At 40.9% G+C, this 17,370-nt stretch overlaps 1 long non-coding RNA gene across 1 annotated transcript in view; it reads left to right on the top strand.

The window, feature by feature from the left end:
- The window catches only part of LOC126506123 (uncharacterized), a 171,442-nt gene that overhangs the window by 122,808 nt on the left and 31,264 nt on the right, over positions 1-17,370 (top strand). The window contains exon 2 of the long non-coding RNA XR_007593118.1: positions 1,716-1,804. This is a non-coding gene — a long non-coding RNA (uncharacterized lncRNA). The remainder of the gene's footprint in view (positions 1-1,715; positions 1,805-17,370) is intronic.

Here is a 17,370-nt window from a genome sequence, read left to right on the forward strand (position 1 = left end):
TGGAATCTTGCACTTTAGAAAACTGCTAGGGAAGTCTTTTTATTAGAAAGTAGATTCTCAGGCAGCATCTTGATTAACCTCATTTCTGTCTCGGGCCAGAAATGCTGCTTCATTTTCTGCTACAGGTTTGAGACTCGCTTGATAGAAAATCCATCCATCTACACATTGCTTAATTAGGAATGAATTTTAAGTATTCAGAAGCTACACATGATACTTTGGCTCCCAGAGACAGGAAGGAGCAGGAGAGCCGTAATTAACTAGCCGGCTGCCATCCCAGAGCTTTAAGCAAGGTAAACAACTTACTTTGCCTTTTCCTTCTGGGGTTAGCAAGTTACCACTGACAAGGTAATTCAGGCTAGAATAAGAGCCTGCAAAGCCGACAGAAAGATGTTCCTTGAGACCAGTTAACTGCTGACTCCTCAACTGGCCCTAGTTACTAGCGGTGCATGGCGTCAAGATGTCATGCATTCCCTTTATAGGAAGAACAGGAAGGAAGGAGAGGATGAAAGTGAGAGTCGGTTATGATGGTGCACATCTTTTATCTCAACATTTTAGCATCAGAGGCAGTGAGAATCAAATGTTTATGGCCAGCTTGACACATAAGGAGACTTTGTCTCAAGATACAAAAAGGGAGAGCCTTCCATGAGTAGTTCTTTGCTGCATAGGTGAGGTACTTTGATGATCTCCCCTTAGTAGGCAAGGCACTTTGATGACCTCCCCTTAGTACCTACACTTCCCATGAAAGTCGTGAGTTAAGAAAAAGCTGAAAAAAAAAAAAAAAAACACGTAGTAGCTACTGCAGGAAAAGTTCAACTACCAATATGCTAGTACCTCCTCACCTCTTCTTCTACTGGTGAGGAGGTACTGGCTTTCCTTTGGGAATTCCATGTAGTAATTTTGAATCTTGGCCATTTGCAGCTGACAACTTGCCCAGACAAGTGAGCCTTCCCCAATTCTTTGGGAAAGAGTAGTCAACACCTAAAAGAGTCAGAGGTTCTCAAATTGAGTAGCATTAACAAGTGAAATCTGCATCTTATCTACATGTCTTTAGAGAATCACCACTTTGGATCTGAGGGATAGAATTAGTTCAGAGGAGAGAAACGTCACTAAATGCATTAAATATTTCTGAAGTTCCAGTTGACTTTCACTTTATATAGCTCCTGTCTTCCGGCATGTCTGTCTGCCCATGGAGGCTGAATTTCTGATTCATCCTCACACCTGTGTGTGCCAGAGGAGCAGATGCCCAGATTCTGGGGGTCAGAGTTGGGCCCTGGTCCTCCTGCCACTCTGCAGAAAGGAGGGGTTTGGTAGCGTGGTATCTGCTTGCTGATGGCTGGCTTGGATTTGTACGTTTCAAGTGAGCAGGTGGTATCAATGGCTACCTAATGACTAAGATAAGCGTGAAATTGATCTTCTGATTAACCTGTCTCCCCAGGTGGGTGGCAGCACGCTCCTCCCTCCTGGGTTGAGTTACATTGTTCATTTCCAGGAATCATTTGTAGCCTTTGCTCTCTTCATTTTAGCTGATTCCTCCAAAATCAGTTACAAACATGGCGGTTCTGCTGCCTGGCATTCCTCCATATTAGTAGCTACCTTCATTCCTAGACTCTCAAGCTAGACATTTAGCTAACATTTATGGTGCAGACTAGAGAACTTTCAATTCTCTTGATCTTTTCATGCTGAATTTGAACTGCTGGGTGTTGTTTTTGTTCTAGGTTGACAAGCCACTTCCTCTAAACTCCACAACTCATTCTGATGACTATGGAGCCTACATAGTTTCCAGTGATAAATGATGAATTTCAAAGTAAGTCACATTATGATTTTCGCTACCTGTGAATTCAAGCATTGTGTACAAGTGTGGTGCTTTGCCTGTGGATGGTTTTCTGAGTCATGACGTTCAACACGCCTTTATTTCAGGGTAAAATTATGGTCCCAGATAGAGATGAAAACGTGAGTCACTGAATGTGTGGTTTCTTCTTAGTTGCTGTCTGTTGGCTGCCTACATATCCGGGTTTTGTGAAAAAGGATTCTTTTGGTGGTAGGACACTCTGGCCTTGGAATGTGAGCAGGCATCACAAGTCACAGTTAAGGAGAGATGCATTAGAATTGTGTGGAGCAGCAAGCCAGGAAAATGTATTCCTTTGTAAAGGGATAAAATGCCCCAGTTGGGCTTCTCCCAAGGATGCCGGTTGATGGAATAGGATGGGCTAAAGGCTTTAATAGAAGATGCTGGTTGATAAAGTGGAATGAAGTCCTTTATAAGAGAAGGTTTCATGCATCTAACTCACTGTTCATCACTGCCTGTTGTTTTCCTGGTGAGAGTAATTCTTAGAAGCTACCCCTTTCCAAGACAGTGTTTGGCTATATCTGTAACAACTAAAAAGTCTAGGCTTTGACACCAACCTGAATTTAATTTGTGTTATTTTAATACCAAATGGTGGTCCTGCCATTATCTAGTTACATAACTATGGGCTTCAGGTTTCTTGTCTACAAACTCAGAGAAGAACAGTAGACTTTCTGGCAAGCTGTGGAAGAACACAATCAAGCCAGTGTATTGAGAACACTTGAACTATTGCTGATGCATAGCAAGCATGAAATTTACTGGTTAGCTGTAGTGCTCTCATTGAATCATCCGTTTGTCTCTCAACTCCGATAGGCTGAAAACTTGATCATTATCAGTATTACTATTATTGATGTTTGTGGATATCATGATTAATAGAACAGATTTTAGTAGTGGTGTGGGTGATGTTACTGGGATGTAACCAGTGCCCCCCACAGGCTAAACGCTCTCTAAACTTGTGGAAATTATTAAAGAAATCAAACTCCCAAATCTCTCTCTCCTTAAAGGAGTTGCAACATGTTTTCATGGAATGCCAGGAAGGAGAGTAATTGGCATTCCATTGCCTCTGAATGTGTGCTGGCGAGCCCCAAGGTGACAGGAGGTATCAAGTGATCTGAAAGTGGGGTGCGTTCCTGCCAGCACACAGTGTAGTGGGAGAAGCAATTAGAAGGCTCGTTGCCATCTTGGAAACATGCAAACATCAATTGGCATAGCATTTCAGGAAGCTGAATGGAAAGGAGACTGCAAAACAAAAAGCCTTTCATGGGGGCGAAGGCAGTGCTTCCAAATCACAGTGATGATTATGGCCACCATTAGAGTTTAATGAGCCTATGGACAGCTAATGACTTCATCTCTCTGGTAAACTTGCCAATTGCCCATGTTTCTATCCACATCCCTCCTTCTCTTCTGAGGAGCAAAATCGTGGTGCTGTTAGCCAGACTAGGACAAGTCATAGCTAATTCCTCCATCTAGCTTTCCTTTAGGGACTGGCAGTAGCAAACCAGAGAAAAGAACCCGGGGCACCACTTTTTAGAACCCTAGACCATCATCATCAGGGTTCAGTGCAAAGTTGACCATCCACTGCTTTAGGACCTACATTCCTCACCTCTAAAATGTTCTTCTTGGTCACTGTCTTGCTGAGGAGCACACAGAGATGAATCACACGCTATTTCCAAAAATGATATTAAAGATAGGCTACGCCAGTTGGGTGGTGGTGGCACATGCCTTAATCCCAGCACGTAGGAAGCTGAGGCAGGTGGATCTCTGTGAGTTTGAGACCAGCCTGGTCTACAAGAGCTAGTTCCCAGGACAGCTATGACTGTTACACAGAGGAACACTCTCTCAAAAAGTAAACAAACAAAAAAATAGCATATGCCATTGAAATGTTCGTATTATGTAGAAGTATGATTTATTTTGCTTAAAATGTATTGCAAAAGCTATCTTTATTTTAGACATATTTTCATTAGTAATCAAATATAGAATTTGATATTTTAAGTTTAAATAAGTGGTCTACTAAGCTATCAAAAATAGTAAGTATAATAAGATCTAAATGGATATCAGAATCGTCTTGATTAACCATACTATTATAATTTGTGTATGTGTGTATGGCCCTAGGGTTTTAATTTAGGTTACATATATGCAAAATATATCCTCTGAAACTGAGCTTTACCCAACCTGATACTCTGATCATATTCATAATGGATAGTATTAGCCAATATTAATGTTCATTGTCAAAGGCAAAAGGCAAAGTTGGCAAAATAGAAATAGTAGGTACAAGTCTTACTAATAAGTTGTTGGGTAAAATATTTTTTGATAAAAATAAAAGATACTCCTCTCCTTTGTGATTCTGAGATACTTCTTTTATTGTTTTATTTTGTAAATATAAGCCAGTATGTATAATGTCCTAAGAGAATACATTGAAGGCAATGTAATTATGTAGAGTTGTGTTAGATATTAGGACAATTCTTTTCATGTAATACTTTAAAAATTCTAAGTAACTTCTACAGGAAAGTAGTCAAATATCATTTTTCAATCTAATTCTTTCAGTAAACTGATCACCATGGCAACATAAAGGGCAGGGACGAATGTCTATTGAGTTGAGGGAGCAGGTTGGGCTTTAGTCCCAAATTGTCAGTGGTACTTTCTGAGTGATTTAGGGTAATTAGCAGTTATCTAGCTAAGATCTTTGATATAATTTTAAGAAATGGTAAAAAGAACACCAAAATTGGAGAGTGATATTTAGAGAGAAACTCCTCAGCAACAAAAATATTTAGCATGCCATCAATCCTAAATCTGCTGTCTTCTGCTCCTTAGACATCAAGAGGAGAAGGTTAGTTTAAGAGTGTATCCTTCAAGTCCTGATTTCCTTTTCTATTACTATGACAAAACACCCTAAGAAAGCAGCTTAGCGGAGAAGGGATTTCTTTGGGCACCCAATTCCAGGTCGTAGCCCATCATGACCGGAAGCAGCAGGAACTTGAGTGAGGTATCTACCTTGCATCGGCAGTCAAGAGGTAGAGTGTGATAAATGCCTGTGCTCAGCTCACTGCCTCTGCTTTTGTGGAATCCAAAGTTTGGTGCTACCGACAGTGAGCAGGCCCTCTCCCATCAATTAACCCAGTGAGAATTTTCCCCCACCGATATGCCCAGCACTCCATCTCCCAGGTGACTCTAGACCTCATTAAGCTGACAGTTGAGATGAACCACCACTCTCCAACCAAAACATGTAAACTAAATCTAATTTATTTTTGGTTTCATACAGAGATCTCTGCGTTTTCTTTGTGCAAATAAAGTCAGCATATAAAAATATTCAAATGCCAGACATAAAGAATGTGCATGTTCAGTCACAGTGATACATTCTTTTATGAAACCTGTGGTTCTTAAGGAACAGAGTTTAGATGTACTATATTTTGCTGGGATAAACTGTAAGAGACAGCATGCTTGTGTATGTATGCCATGAACTGTCTCATCACTGAAAGCAAGATGGAGGAGTTGACTGAGCTGGGCAGCTCACCGGAGAGCTAGAAAAATCCTAGCTAGGAGTGTTTGACCCTGCAGGCAAGAAAAAGGCCTAAAATCCATCTGTGAAAATCCCTCGCTTAGTGGGAATCAGGGACTCCTCTCATGGTCAACAGGATGAAGAGGGGAAATCCTTTTCCAGACAGGCACCTCCACTGCTGACTTTCCACAGTGGTTCTGTGAACAAAAACTGTTTACTATAGTTTGAATGTGAAATGGTTCTTACAGACTCACATGTTTGAATGTTTAGGCCCCAGCTAGTGTTCTGTTTTGGGAAGCTGCCAAAAATTAGGAGGTGAGGCCTCACTGGCAGACACAGACTACAAGGGGCCGGGGGTCAGTAAGCTCACCTCCACGTCTAGCTCTCTGCTTCCTAACCAGGCAATATGTGACGTGTTGCCTATTAAGCCGGTATGGCCACCTGGATTTCCTCATCATAATTGGCCATGTCCCTTCAACCATAAGCCCAAATCCATCCCCCTCTCATAAGATGTATCTGTCCAGGTACTCCCTGTCCTTGACCATAGGGATGAGTTCAAGGAAGACTTAGCGAGTACCCATCAGCCACCAGCATCCTTCCTGAGGTCTCTTTTTTTCACCATTCTGTTGGCCCTCAGCCTGCTTTCTACTACCTTCTGGCCTGCCCCAGTCCCCTTTTTAGTAAAGCAGGTACCACTGACCTTAACACTCTTGAGTCTCTTTCATGCCTTGCTCTGTGAATTAACTCTTTACCATCTAAGGGGAGGGGATTTTGTGTGTGTGTGTGTGTGTGTGTGTGTGTGTAGGGGTGAGATTATTCTCATGTCAATAATAAAAAACTTGACCCGTATAAAAAAAACTAAAAATTGTCTGTTCATGAGAGAATCTTAAGTTGCATGTGTTGTCAAATTACAGTGTAGGAATAACAGTGGCCCTTGCTCTAACTCCTGGGTTGTGATTTAAAAGTAGAGCACAGTCGGGCATAGCTCATGAGGCTCCTGCCTTGGTTGTCTAAGAACCTGGGAAGCTGAGATAGGTGTGCATGCATTTAGACCAGCTTAGGTTATGCAGCGAGTGCCAGAACAACCTGGGCTATAGAAGGAGACCTTTTTCAAAACAATACAAACAACAGCAGAAGCCAAAAAATACCGGCCAAAGTAACCCCTCCCCAAACAAAACACAAACAAGCAAAAAGTCTATCTCATGGTGGAAGAGAAGGTGAACAATTGCTGCTGGAGACTAGGAAGGGCAAAGAGGGAGGTGGAATGGTTATACGAACAGAAAGACTTGGAGAAATTAGGATTCATTTTTGTATCTCATAGCACAGTGGAATGAGTTGTTGGTTATGGCAATCTGGGGTGAATTTTAAAATAATTAAAACAGTATGAAAGTTCCAAACAGAACTTATTACCACTTGAGGAGGGGGAGGTGTTTGCCTACTGCCATGCTGTGATAACTAGAGTGCTGAACACCAGTATGGAGTGACCATGTTGTCACGTAAGATATATAGAAGATGGCTTCCTTCATGATTTGTGATTTGTATTTCTGTGTGTTCATGTGTGAGTATGTTTATGTTTTTATGTATATTCATCTGAGTGAAACTAGAAGAGGGTACTGGATACCTTAGAGCTGGAATCGTAAGCCATTTTAAGTGGCCTGATGTGGGTGCTGGGTGCCAAACTAAAAGAGTTCTCTGAAAGAGCAGCAAACTTTCTTTTAATCCCAGAGCCATCTCTCCAGGTCTAAAACATTATCTTGCTTACACTCATAAGGATCTGGTTTTTAGCTCCAGTGCTGAAAAAAATGAATAAATGAATGCATGAATGAATGGACAAATAAAAAGAAAGCCAGTGAGACATTCAGTGGAGAAACGAGCTTGCTGCCAAGCTTGCCAACTTGAGTTCAATGCCAAGGAGACACATGGTGAAAGGAAAGAATGAACTCCCAAATCAAAGTTCTCCCCTGACCTTCACACATGTTCATACACACAGACACAGGATAACAAACACATTAAATAAGTAAATGTGTCTAAAGAACAATTTTAAAAAGTCAGGCTAATGTTCTGATGACAATCATATTCCTTACTTACCATGTTGAGTTTGTTTTGGACTCACCCCTATTACATGTTCTAATTACATACACTTTTTTCAATTCTCACAAAATATATGTTAGATATAATGTACAGTTCTTAACTTAAAGACAAATGAAGTTCAACAGTATAATTTAATCAAACATCAGAACTAATAGAGTAGCAAAACAAGGATTTGAACCCACATATCTCTGTGACCCAAGGCCAGGCTTTCTCCATCATATGCAGTTTTTTCAGTCTCTTCAACATTCCTTATTGTCTAACCATGTCTTCTCTTTATACTCAGGTATCAGAAGATGACTATGTTGGCAGTTTTATTGTGTGCATATACATTACCATCAACTAATACTTACTGGTCTGTCCCAAGAAGTCAATGAACATTTTGCAAGCAGATGGGCTACAGATTCAGAAAAAAAAAAAAAAAAAAAAAATCAATGACTATTTGAGTGAGCAAGTGAATTAGGGAGAGTAAAAGCTGTCTATGTGCTTTCTCTTGGAGGGAAAGTCAAAGATCCAGTTGTAAGGAGACAAACCCAGTGTTGATGGCTTAAGGCAGGAGCTCAGGCGTCTCTCTGGCTAGGAATCCAATTGCTGTTTTCATTCCATAAACTGATTTCCCAATGGATTTGAATAATTTCGACATTGAGAAGAGAAAATCCTGTTTGTGGTTCTTTGTTGTACAGTTCAAGGCCAGTCTCCCTCCTAATCATTTTTCATTTGCCTCCCCCCTCCACTCATTTTGCCAGTTTGCATTTTTTGTGTGTTTGTGCTGCTACCCACAAACCCCTCTACTTGCTGAGGAGTGCCCATTGGTCTTGCAGTTTCCCCCTGTGTCTATCAAATCTTCCTTGCACTCAGCCTTCCTGATCTGGTGCCCTCATTTTTTCAAAGCCTTATCAATTAATTGGGCATAAAACACCTTGGCTTTTCTATGTAAATCACCTTCCCCTCTAGCTTAAGGCATCGCCGGGGGTAAAATGGATTCATTTTGTATTTGCAGACATTTCAGGGGTGGGATTGATACCATTTTAAAAAAAATAAAATTCTGACAATGATGGAAATACTATTGCAGAGAGTTTGCAAATATCCAAATACACAAAAAATAAATGTGAAGACAATCATTTTTTGTCGGCATGCAACAGAAGTATTTTTTGCCTTCTGTGGTATTTGTTTCTAGTCCTTTTCTCAATTCATTCCGTCTTACTGTCTTAATTTACTTAATCAGTAGGATGTGACTTAGGTTGTATGTCATCCTGTCAGCAGTAGAGCCCATGCCTAGCATGTGCAAGGCCTTGGGTTCAAACTAGAACTGCAAATGTTACATATATATATACATATATATGTATATGTAATATATGCATATACACACACATATATGATATATGTGTAAATGTAACTTTGAATCCTGCTTTCTCTCTCCCAAAATTAGAGAGCCTAAGATTTGCTTTTACCCAGCTTGTAGGTGCCAAGTAGACAGCAGGAGCTGTAGCTGTAAAGGACCTGGTACAGCCTTGACTTTTAGACGTCTTCAAGTATTCAGTTATAAGTCTGTTTAGAAAAATATAACTTTAGCCAGGTGGTGGTGGCACACGCCTTTAATCCCAGCACTCGGGAGGCAGAGGCAGGTGGATCTCTGTGAGTTCGAGGCCAGCCTGGTCTACAAGAGCTAGTTCCAGGACAGGAACCAAAAAAGGTTTGGAGAAACCCTGTTTCGAAAAATCCAAAAAATAAAAGAAAAAAAAAAGAAAAAAGAAAGATATAACTTTATGGAGCTAACTGTATAATTCCTGCATAATTCTCTTTGCCTCTGTCATGTGCTAATTCTGTAATCATTTGTAAGTTTCTTACTATGTAGAAACAAAGAATATATTAATACTGAGTTATATAATACATGATAAAATAATACATCTCTATTTTTTTAATTTCCAAATTAGGCTATATGTGTTTTTTTAAGTACATTTTGTGCTTTATGGAATGTGGTAAATGCCCTCTGAGTTCCGCCATCTCTCTTACGCACCTTAGCTATATGAAAGATAAGATTTTCTGGTTCACCTCCCACTTGCCAGCTAGCTTGCTTTTCTTCGCAGCCCAGTTTTCTGTGTTCAGACTTCCTCAGTTTTTAATCTGGTGAACATACACTGCCTGAAAGCTTAACTTTCTCTGTATGGCTGACCTGCCCAGTTTTAAAAATTCACGTTTTAATCAGTCTGCTATGAAGGTCTTTACTCTCAATTGCTGTTTTACTCCTTCGCCTATTAAAATATTTGATTATTCTACCCAGGTCTAGATATTTGTCCTTTGTATTTATCTAATAACCAAAATTGAAGCTTTTCTCTGAAAGCAATTAGAATGTGACCCTCAGAGAGGTTGTTTTACACAATTTTCAATGAGAAACCTTTCCCTGGGCTGGGTCCTCTGAGACCAAGCATTCCCAGTCTTAGGCACAGCGTGTTACCATCAACTGCTGGTAAATCATTTTCTCTTTTAAACAGGGTCTCACTCCGTAACCTAGTCTGGCCTGGAACGCACAGCAATTCTCTAGCCCTAGCCTTTCACAGGCTATGATTTTAGGCATGAGCGATCACACCAAGCTTTTAAATGCAGTCACTCTTTTTTTCTTTTTTATGTACTGTGATTAGAACTGAACCTCAGGCCTCACTCATGAGAGGTAAAAGCTTCACTACTGAGTTATCCAGACTTACTGTTTGTAAATTAATTAATATGTCTATTATAATAATAATATAAAGCCCTGCTATGCAAGAAGAGCTAAAAAGCTTCCTAGCCACAAGACACAAACGTGTTTCATAGGACCTAAAGACTATACCAGAGAAGCTCTTTGTGAGCACCAGATCTCAGAGCTGTTGGGAACCACTGACTGGATTTCAGTAATCGAGGAAGAGATTCCTACAGAGGGTTAGGACACTCCCTTCCAAACATCATCAAAGCTGAACATGAAAACTGAGCAGCTGAAGAGAGAGGCAGTGTTCCCCAGGCAATTGGGGTTCCAGAGGCCAATCAGAGATGTTCGCACAATCAGAAGAGCATAGTGTCTTAAACCACAGACATCTCTCATCACAGCAGATCTTGCCAGCAAAAGGTCCGCCTTTTGTTTGTGTCAAACTGGATTCCTCTTGTTGTATGCTACTTGATGGTTCCTTTGCTTTGGGAACCTATGCAGAAGGGGGGGGGGGCAAATTAAATCAAAACTGGAAAGACTTGTTAAAGGGAGGTGTGTCTCGCTTCTCTAGGATACAAACAAGCAACTAATTCCACAATAGTCACAGCTGATTAAATCAACCTCTAAAACGTGCGATGAAAATGCAAAGAAGCCCAACTTACTATGCCATCATATAAACTAATCCTCGTTTCATTTTCTGGAAATTGTATTGGCATCAGAACGAGGGGTAAATGAAAAGACTCCAAGAACAGCAATGACAGGTCTCTGTGAATCAGCGCCTGCCTCTCTAAACCAGTGCATTTCCAGATGAACACAGAACCACACTTCTCAGTCAAGGACTTAATACTGAGTGGTCTGGAGCCCCCTCTCCTGAAGGAAAGCCCCCTTGAGAGCTGCAGAAAGGGGTGCCTGCACACATTTGCAGGAAGAGGAAACAGAAACATTTATGGCTTTCACACCATCCAATATACACAAAAACACATCCTCTCCTAATCCTTGTCTATAAAATTTTATTTACATAGTTATAAATTGGAAAATCTCGGACATAAATTTGGTGTCTATTAAATATACAATGTTTTAGTGAGCGGGAACTGTGGCAGGCCTGTTCCTTTTCTTCTTTGCCTAGCAGCCAAAATTAAGAAATAATGGGGGTAGAGGCTAGAGAGATGGTTCAGAATTTAAGAGCACTGAAAGCTCATTTAGAGGACACAGATTGGATTCCCAGTACCCATAGCAGCTCACAACCACCTGTAAGTCTAGTACTAGAGGATCTGATACCCTCTTCTGTCCTTCCTGGGCACTTGACATGAACACAGTGCACAGACACACATGTAGACAAAACATCCATTAAACATAAAACAAAAAATATAAATCTAAAAGAAAAAAGTTGTTAGGTGATCCATATTTCCCAAGACACAGAGTAGTTCTTAGCCACTTGTGACATCATTAGCAATGTTGTGGCATCCCTCAGAAACCAAGCACATAAATGTTCTCGTGTCACTTACAATTGGATCAAGGGGAAAACAAAAATGAACTTGCAATGTCAGACCCTAGCTCAATTTTGGAGGGGGAAAAAAATCTTCCTTTGAAGGAAACTAAATCAATCCCCAGTTCAAATTAAATTTGGGCCATTCTGTGAGGCCCCGAGACCCAGCTCCAACAGCAATCAGTACTTACAGATGCGAGGTGCAGGCAAATCATGCTTCATTTAAAAGGAATTGAATGAGGATTACAGACAGAGAAAGTCTGATGCTATTTTGTCATGAATTAAAGCTAAATCATGGTGTTATTGGCTCAGTCTTACATCTCAATTCTGATTCCTTTGCTGTGTCCCATTCCTTCTCTTTAAAAGACACCCACCCCCATTTAATTCTGTTGGAGCCTCTTTCCTAGTTGAACTTGTGTCTTAAACTTGTCATACTACGGTGCCTTAATCACGGTCTGTGGATGTCTGTCTCGTACAAAATTTAGCTGCAATTCTCCTGGCATGAAAAGCCTTGTTCTGCACAGGCCTTCTGTTTGGTTTGCTGACATTCTTCTTAGTGGGCTCTCATGGTGATTCATTATCTTGTGATATAGATTTCCAAGTATCATCTTTGTATTGATTTTTATATCTTTAATAACCGCCGCACAGAAGATGGCTCCACTGGTGTCATTGATCGCATCAAAAATTCAAGGCTTACAGAAAGACTCGAGGGCTAATTGGTGGCAGTACGTTTTAGACTTAATCTTAATGCAGTCTTAATCTGCAGCATTAAACCCACCTGAAGGCTTCCTCCTTGAGTCAATGAGGGGATGTTTAGTGCCTCATTGAAAACCACCTGGAGATACCTAGTGCAAGAAGGCGGGACTAGATGGATAACAAACAGGAAGTTCTTCAGCTACGGAGCACAGTCTGTCACCAGGCCCTCCACACAGAAGTCACGTATTACTTTCCTTTTCTGTGACCCCTGGCTCCACCATGGTTTTCTTGCCCGTTTGGAACATGCTCTCCTCATTCTACAGCACGTGGCTTTTGAGCATGTCACCATTGCCCAGTTCTATCATAGGTGTAATTCTTCTTTTCATTGTTCTTGTTGTTGCAACAGGGTCTCCTGTAGTCTAAGCTATTTTCAAATTGGTTATGCTGTCAAGGATGACCTTTGAACTCCTGAGCCTCCTGCCTCAACCTGCCAACTGCTGGGCTTATGGGCTTGTACCATGTGAGTTGTGTTATCTAGTGCTGAGGATGGAATCAAGGGTTTGTGCTGTTAAGTCATCAGGAACTCTACTAACTGAGCTACCATCCAAAGCCAATAAGCTCTATTCTCCCTCTTTTTGCTTTGTATTGAAAATAAAGTCTATTCTCACATAATATATCCTGATTTCATTTCCCCCTCCATCTCTTCTTCCTCGCTCTTCCCTACCTCCCCTCTTATCTGAATCCACTCCCTTTCTTTTCCATCTCTTATTAGAAAAGAACAGGCTTTTAGGAGGTAATAATAAAATATAATAAAGTATAATAATATAGAACAAAAATTCACACATCCAAGTTGAACCAGACAAACCAACAGAAAGAAAACAGCCCAAGAGAAGACACAAGAATCAGAGACCCACATATTCACACACTCAGGAATTCTATTTACAAAAAAACAAACACTAAACTGGAAGCCATAATATACACAGCGGACCTTTTGAGGCCCCTGCAGGCCTTGTGCATGCTGCTTCCGTCTCTGTGAGTTCATATGAGCTTTGCTCGTGTTGGTTTAAAGGACTTTGTCCACCATGCCCACTGGCTCTAACACTCTTTCCAGTAGATGTGATTTGTTTTTCTTTTCTCATACAATACATTCTGACTACAGCCTCTCCTTCCTCTCCTCCTCCTACTTACCAAACCCACCAATCTCCCCTCCTTCCATTCTTCTCAGGTCTCACCCACCTCCCTTTTCGCTGCTCCTCCAATCCTTTCAAAAAAAGACTAGGGTTCCCGGTGATATCAACCGAGCCCAGCATAACAAGAGGCAGAAAGTCTTGGCACGAACCCTCATATCAAGGGTGGACAAGGCAACACAGCAGGGAAGAAAGGGTCCCGAGAGCAGGCAAAAAGAATCAAAGAAAACAAATACAAACCAATAGAAAGAAATGGGTACAGTATTTGTCATAACAACATGATGACTGAGTTCGTCATCAGCGCCCCCATTAAATTTAAAAAAAAGTAAAAAGAGCCTGGTTGATTGGGGAGCTGGAAAGACTGCTTAGCTGTTAAGAGCACTTGCGACTCTTGCAGAGGACTGGGGATAAATTCTTAACATCCACATAGTGATCCATCTGTAACTCCAGTTCCAGGGCATGTGACACCCTTTTTCTGACCTCCACAGGACCCAGCTGTGCACACAGTTTACTTGGTGCTGGGATTGAACCAATGACTTGCATATGCGCTATCCCAGGTACCAATACTCTTAATACCCCAGGAAGAAAGCTAGCTAGTTATTGAATACCAGCTAGCTTACTGTTTCCTAAATTTCTCTTTCTGTTTTCAAAAGGATTAGTTATTCTCCATCATCATCAATGATTCAAGTGTTTTATCCATTAACTAGCATTAATGTTATCAACAATAATTTGTTTCTGACCAAGAATCAAACCATTGACATAGAAGAGAATATGTCCTGGGGTGAGCACATATTTTTACATTTTATTTTAACTTTAGATAAAAATTTTTCCTTCTTGGAAAATAAATGTATTTCTGGAACAATTAGTTAGTTGATTTTTAAATTTAGACAGGAAGTTTTTTAATGTAGCACAGATTATAAAGTCCTGAACTACCAAGCATGTGCTCATGCTGAGTTTTTTGAATACTCTGATTGTACATAAAACAGATCAGAAGGGACATGTGGATATTTTGATGGCTTCAACTCCTCCCTTTCAGCCTACAGCAGGTACTCATACCACTGCATGGAAGCCCCACATCACACCACAGAGGCTACATCTTGGAAATTTATTGATCCCATTACTGAGAGAAAATTGCATGTGCTTTTCAACTTGGTGCTATGGATCTGCCATCAAATTAAAATTCAATGCCCAATGAGCAAAACTGGTCTTAAGCAATCAGATCATAACAACAACTACCAAATATACAGCCATTTTGGTGAGCGTAGAGTATTGGCCTGAATTCTTACAATAACTCAATCAGAGAAGAATTATCACTTCTTTTTATCTATGAAAAATACAATTAGGCAAAGCTGCAAAAATTCATAAAATCAACCTTTATACCATCCAAACGCTCTGTTCCATTCGGCGAATGGCAACGTGCCAATGGTGACTGAATGTTTTTGTGTGGCAAGATTCCTTACAAGGAGATCTACCCTCTTAAGATACTTGAAGGGGCCTGCGATATGGCTCAGATAGTGCAGTGCTTGCCTCATAGGCGAGAGGTGCTGGGTTTGATCCCATAAAATCAAGCAAGGGGGCAAATGCCTGCGACCCAGCATTTGAGAGATGGCTACCTAGTGGGCCTGAGCCAACTTCAGCTACATGAGACCCTGTCTTTAAATAAATAAATAAACATTTTATGGGACAGTAGCATTACTATCTATATGCACAATGTCACACCCAACATAGATCTACAATTTATTCATCTTACAGAACTAAAACATCACACCTTTATATGGTAATGCCCCATTGTTTCCTCCTCTAAACCTTGGCAGCCATCATTCTACTCTCTACCCCTTGAGTTTTGCTTTCAATAACTCATCCAAATGGAATCACTCAAGGTTTCTCCCTTTGCAATTGACTTGTTTCATTTAATATAATATTCTCAAGGTTCATCTAAGTCATATGTTGTAAGATTCCAATTTTCGAGGTAAAATGGCTTACACTGTGTGCACTCGCTTTGTTTGCTTTATCTGTTGCCTCTGAACACTCAAGTTGTTCACATGTTTTGCATTTTGTGTCTTGTGCTGCAATGAGCAAGAGACAATTTTCTCTATAGCGTCGTAACTTTAATTCATTTAGCCAGATCTATTTGACCCAGCAGTGCTGGGCCATATGGTGACTGTAATTTTAATTTTTGAGGGAAGCCTCATACTGCTTTCCATAGTACATACCATTCGGCCTCCCTAGCAACAGCCTGTAATATTTCCAATCTCTTCACATCCATCCCAACACTTGTCTTTGTTGTTTTGATAATAGCTAGGCTAGGAGGTGTGAGATGGTGTCACATTGTTGTTTTGATTTGCATTTTCCTGATGAGTATCAGTATCTCTGCTACCTGCTGACTGTCTCTCCATGAGTCCTGCCACTCTGCTGGTTGTTTCCACTGCCTGCAGAAGGAAGCTTTGAAGTTTGGTGTCCTTCCACATGTCCATCATTGATTTGTTTCATGAATGTTTGTGTGTGTGTGTGTGTGTGTGTGTGTGTGTGTGTGTGAATGGGGGCAGCAAAAGTAGCATCAACTGTCTTCCATGATTGCTCCAGGAACCTAGAGCCCCCAGCACTGGGATGGCATGGGCGACACCGCTTTCGATGTGAGTTCTGGGAACACAAAGCAAGGCGCTCAACTTACACGGCAAGCACCTTGGCCACTGCACCAACTCTCCAGACCTTGTCTTAGCAATCTTAAAAGATCTTGTGTTTGAAATAGTTTATCAGTGACAGGGATAATAGGTTTCAGAATTTTATTTGGTGTGTGTGAATCATACCAAATAACTAAAATAATAATTTCCTTTTTAAATATTTTAGATTTTTTTTTTCGAGACAGGGTTTCTCTGTAGCTTTGGAGCCTGTCCTGGAACTAGCTCTTGTAGACCGGGCTGGTCTCGAACTCACAGAGATCCGCCTGCCTCTGCCTCCCGAGTGCTGGGATTAAAGGCGTGTGCCACCATCGCTCGGCTCCTTTTTAAACTTTTTTTTAATATTTATTTATTTATTATGTAAACAATATTCTGTCTGTGTGTGTGCCTATAGGCCAGAAGAGGGCATCAGATCTCATTTCAGATGGTTGTGAGCCACCATGTGGTTGCTGGGAATTGAACTCAGGACCTTTGGAAGAGCAGGCAATACTCTTAACTGCTGAGCCATCTCTCCAGCCCTCCTTTTTAAACTTTTAAAAATATTTTTCAATCAGGCAGTTAGTGGTGACCCATGCCTTTAATCCCAGCACTCAGGAGGCAGAGATGGGCAGATTTCTGTGAGTCCGAGGCCAGCCTTCTCTACAGTGGAAGTTTTGAAGTCTAACCCAAGGTTGTCCTCCGACCTTCATATGTGTTCTGTGCATGGATGTCCTGGCACCCTGTATACACACAAACACTGCACACATACACACAAATGAAAACTACTCACCCAACACCAGTCCTTCTAAGCAGAGAAGCTGACCTGAGAGTTTGACAAGAAAGAGAAAGAAGGGGAGGAGGAAGGGAGAAAGTTTCTTTGTGTATGGGCAAAATGCGCACATAGAGGACTGCTCAAATAAATAAGGAGTGATAGCTGCTGCTGGCCTCATCAACAGATGGACCCTTTGGGATAAAGTCATCAGGCAAAGTAGACTGTCTAATTTTTACTAATTTTTCCTATGACCCTTGTTCACATCAGCGTCTTGTTCCCAAAGTGTTCTAAGAACATCACTAATTATTTAAGTATATGACTTTCTATGTCAGTTAATTAAGTAAGCAGCTTGGGTGTGTGGCGCACGCTTTTAATCCCAGCACTTGGGAAGCAGAGGCAGGCAGATCCCTGTGAGCGCGAGGTTAACCTGGTCTACAAGAGTTAATTCTGAGACAGCTAAGCTTGTTA

This window comes from Alexandromys fortis, unplaced genomic scaffold, assembly GCF_014885135.2.
Source record: "Alexandromys fortis isolate MF-2015 unplaced genomic scaffold, M_Fortis_MF-2015_v1.1 scaffold_68, whole genome shotgun sequence".
Classification (NCBI taxonomy): Eukaryota; Metazoa; Chordata; class Mammalia; order Rodentia; family Cricetidae; genus Alexandromys; species Alexandromys fortis.